At 41.1% G+C, this 14,588-nt stretch overlaps 1 protein-coding gene across 5 annotated transcripts in view; it reads left to right on the top strand.

Moving 5' to 3' along the window:
* The window catches only part of daam2 (dishevelled associated activator of morphogenesis 2), a 112,622-nt gene that overhangs the window by 16,530 nt on the left and 81,504 nt on the right, over positions 1–14,588 (top strand). The window contains exon 1 of one of the 5 annotated variants that reach the window (XM_085390926.1): positions 9,216–9,505. The exons of the other annotated variants lie outside the window; for them this stretch is intronic. The gene's annotated coding sequence lies outside the window, so the exon portion shown is untranslated. Of the gene's footprint in view, positions 1–9,215; positions 9,506–14,588 lie in introns of those variants that run through there. 5 annotated transcript variants of the gene reach the window in all.

Here is a 14,588-nt window from a genome sequence, read left to right as displayed (position 1 = left end):
ACAAATTATAAATTGTGAAAAGCTTGAAACAATTTGAACACTTGCCAAATGCAGTGCAGAGAATTTGGACATTCAAGTTGTCCTTGATACAGCATATGGCTTCAAAAAGCTGGTAAGATAGTGTAAACATTGAAACATGAACGTTCTATCCCAACCAACTTTAACATGAAAATAGCTGGTTGTAGGCTTGTAATTCCAACATGGATTAAAAGGGTTTGCGAGGTGATCCATCAAGCATGTATTTAGAATCATCCTGATCCCTTTATCTGGGATTTACACCAAATAAAAGTCCCTGGTGACGATTTGTTGTTGAACATACAGGGGAAACAATATAGTTTACAAAAAAATTAAACGCTAAAGCCATCATATATTTGTTCTGTCGAACATGGAACCTGTTAGAATAGAAGAACTGCCTCTATTGAAATGTATGAAAGGACTGCATATTCTTCAGAGTGAACGTGGCCTCATTTTTTTTTTTTTCAAGTAAAAGGAATGAATTTAATCACTGGAAAGTCCTAATCAGCGTCTATGTGTAGAGTGGGCAGATTACAGCTGATGAGCATTGTAGAGAAAGACTTGTTTGTTAGCTTGATTTCATAAGCATGGCGGGTGTTTGGGTGTGTGTTTGTGTACACTTTTAGCTGCAGAACATAAAGCACGCAGCGCTCGATGGTAAGCATGTGTTACTGAGTGACCAGATGGATTTCATGGGCACATGGGGCCGTGCGTGCGTCTTCTGCTACAGGAGCTACCCCGGGCTCAGCTGGCTTTAATCAACACAATCATTTAGCCCTCGTGCGGGCAGTCGGTGCATACTGGAGCCCCTCAGCAACACTCCCTTTCACCACTGCTCTCTCAACATCCCTCTGCACCACATGGTGTGATAGCATATATATTTACATTGTCTCTCTTGTGCACACAGCAGTAACAAGATACACATGCGCGATTCTACACTCATTCTCACTCTGTTCATTCACTCAATCCAAACACCTACACGGCTTGTAGACTATACTCAGCTTCAGGGATAATCAGAGGTTATTATAACTTTAAGAAATCACTTATAATTTCTGCATGTTATAACCATTTAGGAAAAAATGCTGAATTATTATGAAGTTAGAGTAAAAGTGAGTGCATCCTGTAAGACAAGTAAAGCCATAATATTATTGCTATTATACTCCTAAAGCTTGCACACATACCACATTATGTGACCGCACACTATTAAGATGTGTCCATAATTTAGTTATTATGCTGCTACGCCTTATTAACTCCTGACCATAAGTTATTGATCCTGTAATTTTTTCCACCCACCAGATGATAGTCGTGATGCACCAAGATCAAATGTCGGTGTCTCAGGATAACTAATAATAATTAATATTGATGTGTAATAAACAATTTTGGATTGCTGTTTCCTATTTAATGGGCTATTTGGGATTTTTGTGGTTGAACACTGATTTGGATGTTGAATACTGGCTGGAGTTTTGAAGCTTCAGTATGTTGCTCAATCAGGCTTAATAGTAGACTCAGTGATTCATTACTACAGAAACAAATGACTAATTCAACTGTTTATAGGTTTCAGCTTGTACCAGATTGAATTTGAATGTTTTAGGCTGTAGTGAGAGGGTATGTAGGGTGAGAAGTTTATTCTGCAGCCACAATATGTCTTTGTCCGCTGTGACATGGATGGGAAATAGAATGGATTGAGAAATTAAGATTGGGTTCCTATCATTTTAGCCTGGGTGTAATCTCCTCTCACTTGTTTGTATATGTCTCATAGCTTCCTGCGGACAGGGCTGAGTGTTGCTTATCAGCCGAAGCACCAGGACAGTCCCGACCCAGCCCTGAATGTATGCATCTTAAGGATGCTTTGCCTCGGTATCTAAACCGCTAAAGGATGTAACCCACTGGACAACAGTGTAATCCATGTGACCGTACGCTGCAGGATAACTTTTACGGCGCCCCCTCTCAGCTGGGGGACAGGATGTTGCAAAGGAAGAGCTGCTTGATTTAGCGGGGGAAGTAAATCAGTGTTACAACATGTTCGACCCTTCCCACCATATAAGAGGCAGCTGGACAAGGAGAGTCACTGTGTGGTTCACTGACGCTATATAGTTCTCCACATAGACCTGTTGGATGCTTGTGGAGAAAAATCCTTAAAATCTGGTCCGTGCTTGCTAACTTTTATCCTCATCTGCCCATGAATGTGTTGACAGGTGTTCTGCTGCCTCTTAAATTTGCTGTTGGTTCTTGTTTTCTGAAACATTAAGACGTGATAACCACTGTTATTTGTGTTGGAATGAACAGTGGCTCAGAACAGACTGTTCTAACTTACTGTAGTGATAAACAGGAAGTGTTTGTTATTAGTCTCTTATCCCGGGAGAGCTCGGAAGATGGTTTCACTGTGGTATAGTGCAACACCCAGCTGGGGCGTCATTCCAAGCATTACATTAAGCAAGACTGAGAGAAAAAGTTTTAAAAATGTCATTTATTCTCAGCTGCGGATCTCGCCTTAAACTGTAGCTTTGTTGGAGCCGTCGTGGCGAGCCCAGACCAAAGGCTTTGAGAGTAAAATTGGTGGGCTATTTTTAGGCAACCCACTTCCTCTGGTTTGTGATTAAAATCTTTAGAGAGAGGATGCTTGCTTGGTCACTTTGGCTTCAAAGTTTTGGTCAGTTGTTGCTTTTGCTGTCACAGCATGATGCAAGTACATAATTACAGCGGTATTTGATTTATGTGTGCACCAATCATTGCATCTCCTTGGGCACAACCTATCATTAGCTAATTAAAACATGGGAGCATGCTTTCTGTTTGTTTGAAGCGCTAACGTGATCACTGCACTGTCCAATGCAACGTGACCTTGGCTGATCAGACAGCACTGTCTGTGACCAGTGCTGCCAGTGGGTTCAAAGAGTTTCCCAGCCTTAACTAGAGGTGAAGGGTCAAGGAAAAAGGGTATGAGGCCTTGGATGCAGACGCGCACCTGTTCACATGGGGCCTCTGTTAGCGGAACAGATGACTCCCAGATGTTTTTATCTAGACACTATGACAGTCGTGACCATGTATGTCTGTGGGGTCAACCCCTTAAACTGCACTGTTTAGAATTGGACTTATGGTTACATTCACATAACTCTGACATTCACCGCCGTACATGGGCCTGTGTTTGAAGGGTGTAAAAGCCTTGATTTATGTTGCTTTGAATGGATACTAAGAAGTGACATTAAGGCACCTGGAACAGCTCAGGTGAAGGTGAAGTTTTGGGTTCAGTGAGTGGTCAGATTTGTGCTTTTTTATTTTTATTTTTTATGAATGGCAGGATAAGGAATTTTGATAAATTGTAATGTCATACAGCCACAGGAGGAGAGCCCCATGTTGCCAATATAACAGCAAGAGGAATATATCAAATTTGATTTTAAATGGAAGCATCTGGAAAAAGAGCAAAGGCCTTTCTTGTCTTCTTTTGTCATTATTTTTTACTGACAGCCTCTATTCTCACTTTTACAGTTTACACACCTGGACTCATTTTGGCAAAAAAGAGCTGTGAGAAGTGAAGCCGCCTTAAAAGCATGACCTTTTATACATCTTTGTATTTTCCATCTCATATTTCTAAAATTGAAGAGATTTGCTTGTACTGCTATAGACTCATATAAGCTGATGTTTGGCACCAAATACTTTAAAAAGATTTTAAAAGAAGCAGAAGAAGATGGCAAAACCCCCCAAAAAATAATACTATAAGCAAGTTGCTTAGATGGACTGTACATCTTTCCAGGTAAGAGAGGGGGTAGAAGTTTTTTCTGATTTCTGCTAACATATACTTGAAATATAGTCACATAAAAGCACATTGGGGTTAGCAGATGTGTTTTTTAAACTAAATCTTTCCGTAGTGAACTGTATTTCACTCATACAGTGTGTGTTACTCAGAGACTTCCAATGTTAACTTGGAAACTTTGCAAGCTTGTTATATAAAGATGTCATAAGATGTGCGACTTATTGCAATATCTGATAAATGCCTTCAGCAGTCTTCAGGCTATTGATTGTAGCGTGAAACCAATCATTTGCTTTTGGGGGGGACAAAGTGTTGCTTGCACACTGACGTCAGTGTGAGAGTGGCTATTGCCAGAAATTCACAAATGGTTTGCAAATAGATGTCTCCCATGTTGTTTACCCAAACTTCAATATCTAAAGTCTTGGTCACACCTAGAAACGAGTTTTCAACACCAGATGGTAAGGGGGGGAAAGTGCATTTGCAGAGAGGTTGGTAAGTGGTTGCTGGAAGTTGCAAAAATTATAGACTGCCAGGGGGTAACTGGCTGGTCTCAATCTGTGAGACTGGGGCTTAACATCCTGCCCATCTTAGGAATTGGATAAAGTAGAAATAGCAAGGCTAATGATCTCCCTACTCAAAAAGTGCATCCATCTGGTAATCAGCATGTCCATGGCTCCAAGAATTCTACTTCTCCTCTGGTCCAGTTAGCAGTGTCCTTTCTATCCTTGGTTAGTTTGAGTTAAATTTGAGACAGCACAAATAGAATTATACAAACAAAATAATAATTAAAAATGAAAAAAGGAAAAAAAACATTAAATGCAAAAAGTGAATTAACCTACCAGCTTAAATTCTCATATTTCCAGAGTAAACAGCTGAAATTGTTAACCAGTCAAGAAGAAGAAACGCGCCATTGGCGCATTTCATTATGGTTACACTATGACATAATTTAGAAGTTATTCAAAGTCCAATAGCGACGGCCTTCATGCCCAGAGATCAAGGTATTACATCACTGGTTAACATGATGAAGCTGTCATGAGTCAGTCAGTGGAAAGCTAGACCATTGTCTAAACATGACAGCATGTAGCTGGCACATATCCAAGCAGACACTAGAGCCACTGTGGAAGCAGGCAGTTGGTTGACCTTTGACCCTGCCCAGTCTGCCTTTTAAACAAAAGAGCCATTCAGATACAGACTGCTTTTGCAGAACACAAAGGGGGGGGAAAAGCACTTGGTACAAATGAGAGGTAATTGTGTTGAAAAGCGTGTTTACTCTCATTTGAAGTTGGTAAAAGCAGGTGGATTGTCAAACATTTGTGATGGAAAGCCACAAAGAGTCGAGCTAGAAGAAGAAAGCATGAATTCATGCAACAGGGATATAAATAATAAGAGCAGGAAGAAATGTCACCATAAAAACAAAGTGACTTAAGTTAGATTTATGGTTGACTGCTTTGCTGTGATTAGGTTGCTTTTGTGCAGAGGCTTTTGAAAGATGGATAGTATACCGTTCCCCTGCATCATGATTTATAGCTAACATACAATTACACCATGTATAAAAATGTGCACTCATATTTATGCTGTCAAGAGTTCAGGGTTTTGAACAGCAGAAGTATTTTCTCAGGGGCAATTTATTTCTGCGTGGGTGTGAAAGAAAGTGCAAAGTGCTGTCACAAGGAATTCCTCGCCTAAACAAAATACAGTTAAATGAGAGCTGCCTGGTCTAAAGAAGCCCTAAATAATACATTAAGGAACAACACATCGTAAAGCATGACCGTTTGCCATGTTAGCTCTGGCAGCTGCTGGCTTGGAGCGCTGCACCAGCCACTTCTCTTCAGTGACAACCCTGGAAAGAGTCCTCCTGATGCCAATATCTGTAATTTCAAATGCCTCTTTACAGGCTTTTCTCTGGCTGTTATCAGGTTTGACTGCTGCTGCACGTTAGAGGGGTCTGCAGGAGAAAGTGTGGTTTATGAGCCTGGAGGAGACCACCTTGGGTGACCCACTTCTTCTCATCCAATATTCCATTCACCTTTCGTCCAGCGTAACACCAAGTGCCAAGTTCCCTTTTTTTCTTTCTGACTAAATTTAGCACTTGTTGGCCAGGCTGTGACTGTTTCTGTAATATGATGGTGAATTCTTTCTTAAAATATTACTTCATGAATGCTCCATATAGCGGGCACAGAAGGGTTTAGACCAATGATTTTAATTGTTAGACAGACTTTTGACAAATGATTTGAACTACTCTGTTCCTTTTTTGAATCAACCTTCACTCATTTCAATCTCTATAAATTCCTCAGTATGCAAATTTCTTCATTTCCTTTAGTTATAATTATCTTGAATGAGCTAAAATCTCATTTTTAATTCAGTTGATTTCCTTCAATACTTGAGATAATTTGTCCATTAGCTCCTGGTCATGCATTACCACTCCCTGGGGTACTCCTAATTGGGAATCACTGATTTGGAAAGCAGCTCAGGAAGTTTCGCCCAACTGACTGACAAGTGACAGGCAGATTTTAGGGGTAGCTGTGTGTCTTTTGGCAGCGCTCAGCTCAGCGGAGGAGAAAGCTCCCCGCCTCTCTCTTTGCAGCTGGTTTATCAGTCATGACATTTGCCATTCACTGTGGGTAAAGCCTAACCCTGCTTGAGTTGATATGAATATCCCAGGGTGAGGTTTACTGAAGCCAAGTTAGTAGAAGCTATGATCTGGAGTCATTTGTAAATGTGGAGGTACACATGAGTGTCTAAGCTCCTCTTTTCTTTCTTCCTGTAACATGTGTGCTATTCAGGGGTAATGAAAATCAGCAAACCCTCAAAGAAAAGGAGAACAGATGGAATAGAGAGCTTGTTGGATCTTTCACCCTCTCTCTTTTTTAGAGACCATGATTTTTATCACATGCATGCCAGGCCCATTCCATTTGCGTCAATTATCAGGCTGTGATGGATGATACAAGGGTTACTGGTACACTCAGCAATACTGGAGCCTGTGCTTACCCCAAATAACCCCGGAGGAATAGGCTATCTTCCCTCATTTTGGTGATGGAGAAGTTACCCTCTAGAGAGAGAGAGAGAGCGAAAGAGAGAGACGGAATGGAGAAGTGATGCAAACTAATGTCACTTTGACACTAGTGAACATCATGGAAACAAGCTGGTTCTGGCGCTCAGCTGGGTTAATGGATGTGTCCCCAGGGCTTCTTCAGGAATGCACCCAAGCATTACCGCCAGCAATTTGGTGTCATCTGTCTTCTGTCCCTAGAGAAAGATGATAAATGTTATTGTGACTGCCCCTTTCTCCACTCTTTAGCATATCAGTGGCTCCAGTTTGAGTGTGTGAATGTCTAAACAATAGTTTCAGTGGGTGGTGGTTCTGTCACAGAGAGTATAATAAACATAATAAATGAATCTAAATAAATATAAAAGTATAATACCAAAAGTATAAAAAGAAAATGTGCTGGATTTTAAATGTGCTGATTGCCAAAAATGTATCTAAGGGTTCAGTCCTGTAGGCCTAGAGACAGGATGGCGAACCCTTTGCAACCACAGGTCGCAAGGGAATAGACAAATGGTTGCTGACTATACAAAAGAACTCCTTTTGATTGCTTTGGTCTCTAGATACAACCGACATATTTCAAACTATGTTTGACTACAGCAATCTGCTAGTGACCAAAGCAATGACAAGGAGGTTTTAGTGCAGCACCATATACCTCTTTTCAACCATTTTCACACAGTAATTGCCAGCAACCACTAGGCAACTGGTTGGAGGTGTAATGGATACATTACACCTCTCCCGATTGACCTGTGGTTGCCGGGGGTTGCTGACTGGTCTCTAGGCCAGCCCTTTATCACTAAATCTAAATATGTGATTTTTTTTTTTTTTCTAAATCAAACAATGAAAAAATAGATTGGGGGGAAAAGTATTTGGTATACTCTAATGGCCCCCAAGTAACAGTCCTTGTTTAGAATGTGGTCACTTGCTCTCATTTACAGTATATGCATGCATTTATACTGAAGTCAATATTAGAGACAAGCCAATACTTTTTCCAACTTGGTCAGCAGACAGGCAGTCCCATGAAAGATAAGACGACGGCATATGACCTCAGTCTGCATGACCCATGCCTTTAAAGTTACATCAATAGTATTGATGAGTCAGTTGTGGTCAGGAAGCTGTCGATGTCTAAAGATCACGATTGACATGTCAATGTTTTTTCAGACATATTGATCACTTTAGAATGCTCATACTCAGACTTGTCAGTGATGATGAAGCATACCATACTTTATCATATAATTATCTCTACAAGCGATGATAGTTTACTAAATGGATATTATGCTGCATACAATACAGATGTTTTGTTGAGGTAAATTTTCCAGTTAGCTGTAGTGCTTCTAAATGTAATGTTAGATGTAATATTATTTTATTTATTTATTTTTTTTGCAATTAGAAGAGTGGCCCCCTGCTGATAAATTAATGAAACTTGGATTTTTGTGGTCTTTGACTTTATTTTCTGGTGTTAATCTGGTGCTAGAAGCATTGGAAGCACAGTTGGTGATGGGAAAGGGCGGGGCGGGGGGGCCATAAACTCTGATAAACTGCTGAATAGGTGTTTTATTTTGTCTGGCTGAAGGTTTGGGTGTAAGGAGGGGTGGAGATGAAGAGATGATGGTTTCTGTCTTTCACAGGAAGTCTCCGGTGTCTTGAAGTTTTTGTTCGCACTCTCTTGCCACTCATGTTATCACAAGTAACATACTTGAACTCCAATTCTCTGAACCCTCTGTGGTGTGGCCCTCCAGCTGATTTCCTCCCCACCCTTCAGCTCCTTTCCACCCTTCCACACATTACATTTGGCTGAGCTTATACTGCGAACTTGACCAAGCCAAGAGATCTTTGTGTATCAAGGTTTCTGACTCACCTTTTTCTCAATGAACACTGATGACTAAATCACAGGGAAATCCTTTTCCTGTCTGTGTCAAAGGGGTAATTCCTAATGGACAACGCCATATTTGGCACATCAGTTTATGGGCGTGTGTGCTTTTATGCATGTGTTAAAGATGAGAGGACGGGGCAGGAAAGAGGTTTCCTTTGGGTACTGTGTGAGATATCCCTACATCGACTGCTCATTTAGACCTAAATGTGTTGGGTGGAGTTGGAATTGCGGGCAGGCATAGGAAGCACAGGCCGTTGAGGGTCATTTCCTTTTAGCTTGCCCTCTCCCATGGCCTCTCATAACAGACACGCACAGATACTATAGTATAAGGTAAATGCATGTATGGTATATTCACTGAAAATCCATAACATTTTAGCTGACATCCACATGGATGCTGTCATATGCTGGAGCTGGAATCCAGAAGGGGAGGGGAAGGTAGATTAGTAATCCAAAGACAGAGAGACTGTGAGAGAGCGAGAGAGTAAGAGCAGGAGAGGGAGGGGAGAGAGAGAGAGAGAGAGCGGGGACAATGTCAACAGCTCAGCTCCCAGCACAGTCAGCTGAAATCTAGAGCTCAGCTCAGAAGCTCGGAGAGGTGAAGCAGACGAAACTAAACGGCGTCTGTCAAACTCTGCAAACCCATGGAATTTGGTCATGAAGCTCCAAAAAGCAAAAACGGTTGCGTAGAAGCAGAAGATGCGGGATTGCTTTAAATTTTTCTTCTAACTTTTTTTTTTCTTTTGTGGAGTGCTTTTTTTTTTTTTTTTTTCATTTGCTAGTGAGGCAACACAGAGACGGTTCATCTCTTAGTGCAACCGGTCTGAAGTGGGTAAGTAGGCGATACTTGATCTGGATACTGATACTCTTAACCCTTCCCGGTCATTGTGAGTATTAGCTATTCGGTAGTCTTGTTCACCCATGACAGGCTACAGATGCTCATGCTGCTTAGTCCAGGCAGGAAAATTTGAAGATTTCTGCAGGCAATAAAATAAACATCAGGTAGGAGTGCTCATAGAGAGGAAGGGGGAAAAAAGACCTGGTGGGCAACAAGGGCTGCTGTTCCCCTGTGATAAAGTTTCCACATTTTGTGCTGTTGTGATTGGAGGGAAGGGCAGTATTTTACAATCGTTTTTCACTACAGTGGCTTTATAGCTCATAAACGGGAGCAAAAGTTGGGTTGTGAAATGAATGTGGTCTTGATGTTTGGGCTCGTTCTCCAACGGTGCTGACAGGACATCTTGCTGTACCCACATGTGTGCTGTTGCACTGTGTAAGAAACAGTTTTGGCTTAATAGTGATGCTTTTGGGTTCAGTTTGACATGAGATTCTAGAAGTTTTGGGAGTTTCATGATTTCATGGATGATCGGAGGCTCAGTGTTATTGCTGCTGCTGCAGATGTGAGTTGGAAGACATCAACATTTAGTTTCAACCAAATCACATTACAAGATGTCTAATGCACATTTCAGGGGAATTGTTCACATTTAAAAGACTGAAGGGTGATGGGATAGTATCATATGTAAAATGGATGCTATTTTGGGACCTAGATGATGAGTGATCACACATCTTCATCAATCACACAGTCATCTTCCATTCCATATTCCTCCCATGCAACCCATTATAGACACTGGGGGCTGAGTATGTATGGAAGACAGTTCTTTTTAACTGACAGTCCTTTCAAAGCTTCCTTAAGGGATGCCAGTACATGGCTACATGGCCCCTCAGAGCGGTGAAAATACCCAGCTTTACTCTTTTGGCTCGTCTGTCAGCTGTAAATCCTTTGCATGCTTTGAAAGCATGGTCATGTGAGTTCATTCACCAGCCGTCCAAATTTCCAACTAAGAAATTGATTAGGGATCCTTTCTTAGTCTCTTAACATCCCTCAAGGTTAAGGTTAGGACTAGGCATAGGCGTGGGATTTGGTGAAGGTTTACCCCTTTTTAAAAAAAAAAAAAAGAATTTTCATAGAAAACTCAAAATGAAAACCTTGCAAGAAACAACTTGTCCCAGAACATGTAAGATGTCATTTGAAACCGGCTGTTTGGCATGTGGCTAAAACAAACTTGACCCTAACCTTAGATGGATTGTTGGTGACATGATGGACGTAAAGGGGGTTAGGGTTTACTGAGGCATAAGTTTTATTTATGGAAAATCTTCCAACTAGATAATATAGCATTTTAGAGTGATGTTTTCTTTTCTGGAGACTTTTATACAGCTAATGCAGCAGTAAAAGCAATATGAAAAAACACGAGACACATGTTATTTCGGTAACACTCATGTAATTCATCCCTTTTGGTGTTTTGCATTTTAAGGTCACTGAACCAGAGGCAAAGCTCATTTATATAGTCAAAGGGCCGTGTGTGTTTTTCTTTGATGTCTTTTTGCAGTGTGAACAAGATAGTATTTATTTCCACCACATTAAAAGCTTACTCTGCAGTCTGCTGGAAGACCTCCTACATCCATGTGCGCTGGGGGGCAAACAGAGCGACAGTACTAAAAGATTCAGCGTGCCGGGAGAGCATTAACGAAAGTGTACATATACACCCTCTGCTGCCGTCAGCGCTCTCGGGGCTTTTCATATTTTATCGACCATTACGGATGCATGAACTGCTCTCTCAGGCTTAGAGGGAGTGTGAGGGGGAGTTATTAAGCAAGGGTTGGCCTTTTATCGCTTCAGCCCTGCTGCTGACTGGCAGCTCAATGGCCTGCTCATTAGGATAGGGACAGAGAGAAAAAAGAGATGAGCTCTGTAAAGTTGCTTGGACGTCAACTATCTGATCTTTTGGCCAGGATCATCTTCATGTTGCGTTCACATTAGAGTAGTTACAGTGTCTGGGGGGCAGAACCCTGGAAGATTTTAGGAAAAATGCTGCTGGTCCTCTCTCCCCTTCACTGGAAGTCCCCACACAGTGTGTGTCAAATGCTGCTATTGTATTTGTGCCAGTGACACACTTTCTGGGGTTTATGATGTGTAAGCATATCTCCTCTTTACAGTGCTTCAGTTCAGTACAGTATTACCGCAGGCTATTTTAAAAAGTGCTCGTCACTTTGGAGAGCTGTTCCTGTCTTCTTTGCTATAACTGTCTCGGCGGAGCATTCCAGACATTACCCAGAAGCCCTATGTCCTCTATGCTGCAGCTGTTGACCTCTCACCCAGGCAAGATTAGTAGCCATTCACATTGTAGTGCAAAGCATGAGAAGTCAGATCATTGCAAGGTGACAAAGGCACATCTACTTAATCGGAGAGCGCAGTTGTGAGCTGTAACATGTATGAAAACAAACTGGTTCAAGAGAACAATCTCTCTCAGTTTTACTGATGGAAATCGCTCATCCTCTCAAGAAGACAAGACTGCAGGGTGTTTGAGGAGCACAGTCTCTGAGAATTTCTGCATCTTTTCCCTCTTGAGAGTCATGGTAACTAGCTCTAAGATTTTACTAGTGCCAACTTTGTTCCCACTTATAATAACACGTCTTTAGCTAGACTGGGAGCTCGTGACTCTGGAACGTTCCTCCCAGATGAAATCAGAAAGCGATTTGACACGGCAGGATGGCGTTTTGGAGTTTGAAGGGAAGGGATGCCAAGTATTGGATTTCATTCTGAGCCCTGTTAATATGTGGGAATGTCAAGGACTTTGGAATGTGGCGTGGCTGACTTTCTTCTCATTCCCAGTATTAATAGCATAGATATCCCAGTGATCCGGTCTATTTGACGAGCAGAGATGTGCCCATTGGCTTTTTGTAGAAATGGGTCAACAGCATGGCTGTATTTTCTATTGCTGGCCTCTGTGCTTGATAGAACCTTCACCCGGAGCCAACATTAACATCTGCATTGTTTGAGTCTCACAAAACAACTGGCAGACTGATTTTTCCTTGTGCAACGTGGATGTCTTGCAGAATACAGTTACTAATCAGGGTTGAGCGACTGGATAAATGTATCTATGAATGTGTCAGTGCATTGCTGTTTTTATTTTTTTCCTTGATATTTTTCCATTAATTTTTATCATTTTTTGGTTTTGTCTTCCTGAGGGTGGGAAAAAGCAAACTGTAAAAATGTCTTTGAAAAGGATGCACTCTTCCAGTATATACGTTTGTGGTGCTAAACTAAAGTGTTGCAATTCTAGTACAGAACACCCAACAGTAAAAAAAAAAAAGACAGGACTTTTGGGTTACCTGATGTACCTGATGTAGTTTTGCATCTTTGTTGACATGGTTGATCATTTTGTAAGTGCTGTCCTTTTGGTATTAAACACTGAGCGGAAAAAGTCTTTTACTCTACCAAATCTCCAAAATGTGCAGACAGGCTTTCAAAGTCATGTTAATCCCTTGTTAACGTGGCCCAAGATGTCTGTTGCTGGATGGCTTCTTATTTCAGCTTTTTTTTTTTCTTTTTTCTTTTTCATGTAACCCGTGTCTGTGGTTCGTGGCTTCTGTGAAGGGGTTTACCATGTTTCTAATAATTTGCTTCAAACTGGAACTGTACATGGTTGGGTACTTAAAGGGTGCCCTGCACTGCTCTATGGAGCTGCTAGATTTGTTTTGGTTAAAGCAACAATTTAAAAGCACACTTGTAACAACCCCCTGGCAATTTATGTGGCCTGCACTGTTATAAATGTTCCTTGCATCAGGAAATTGCATTTTTTTTAATGAATCAGACTAAATGAAATGGCTATTAATGACATCCCTGGAGGATTGGAAAAATCTCCTACCCCCTCCCCTTTTTCCAGTGGTTGAGTTGAGGCATTTCCGCTTAATGGGTGAGATGGGTTACTGTGCCTCATGGCCTTGTTAAAACCAACTATGCTTATATGTTTGTTTTCAATGAGGCTAGAAGCTAATAGGACCTCTGAGAGAAAGAGATTAAAATTTACAATGTGATGGACTGATTGATCGGTAAAATGGCACAATGAGGACACCATGGGAAAGTCTGACGATTCTATTGTCTAGAATAACCAATTAACAGCATCCGAGTCCTCAGTTGACATATAGATGTAAAACGTAGGCTGCTCTAAGATGGTCTGTCAAGTTCATACACATAACCAGTAAAGACTCTATAACCATGGGCCAAATCCATATAATTACCCCATCCTTGCATTGGCTGTCTGACAGAGCTGTTTGTAAACAAAATAAAATGAAAAATGCCTCTGTCTAAATTTGATTGCTTTTGCCTTGGAGACAGTCTGGAAATATTTAAGCAACACTATTAACCACAAACCATTAAAGTAATTAATAATAATTGTGGTTGTGGGCAGTTTAAGTGGAGGTACTTTGTTTTCTTGGGGGGGGGTTACTGTATGGAAGCTACTTAAAAATGCCTGCTTTGTGTTATTCTGTGTTGTTCCATCTTTGTTAGTTTGTTGCGTCCATTGTGAGAAATGTGAGGGCGGCCATGAAATTCTTTGTACTTGTGGGTCATGTGTTTCAGAAGTGTTAATTCGCTACGAATTTTCCCAGTGAGTCAGTCTTGAGCCACACTACAGTCATGTGAGAAACGAAGTCTTTTGAGGCAGTGGGCCAAAAATGACCAAAGTGGAGATGTTTGGTCATAATGCAAACATCACAACACAGCACATCATACTAGCTGTCAAGCACAGTGGTGGAAGGTTGACAGTTTGGGCTTGTTGTGCAGACACAGGAAATGTTCATCTTGCATTCATTGACTTGATCATGCATTCTACTGAATACCAAAGTATTCTAGAGTCAAATTTGAGGCAATCTGTTTGACAGCTAAAGCTTTGTTGAAATTGGGTCATGCAAAAAGACAATGATCCCAAACACAAATACAGCAGAAAAGAAATAATAAAGCAGAGTAATTGATAAATAAATGAATCAAGGTCTTGCAGTAGATTCCAGAAATTCCAGATCTGTCCAGTTCAAATGCTGTGGCAGGACCTTAAGAGAGCTATGCATAAACAAAT

The sequence above is a fragment of the Rhamphochromis longiceps genome, linkage group LG19 (genome assembly GCF_057381845.1).
Source record: "Rhamphochromis longiceps isolate RC_006_pf linkage group LG19, R_longiceps_female_GT1.1, whole genome shotgun sequence".
NCBI lineage: Eukaryota > Metazoa > Chordata > Actinopteri > Cichliformes > Cichlidae > Rhamphochromis > Rhamphochromis longiceps.
This window is presented reverse-complemented; position numbering and strand designations above follow the sequence as displayed.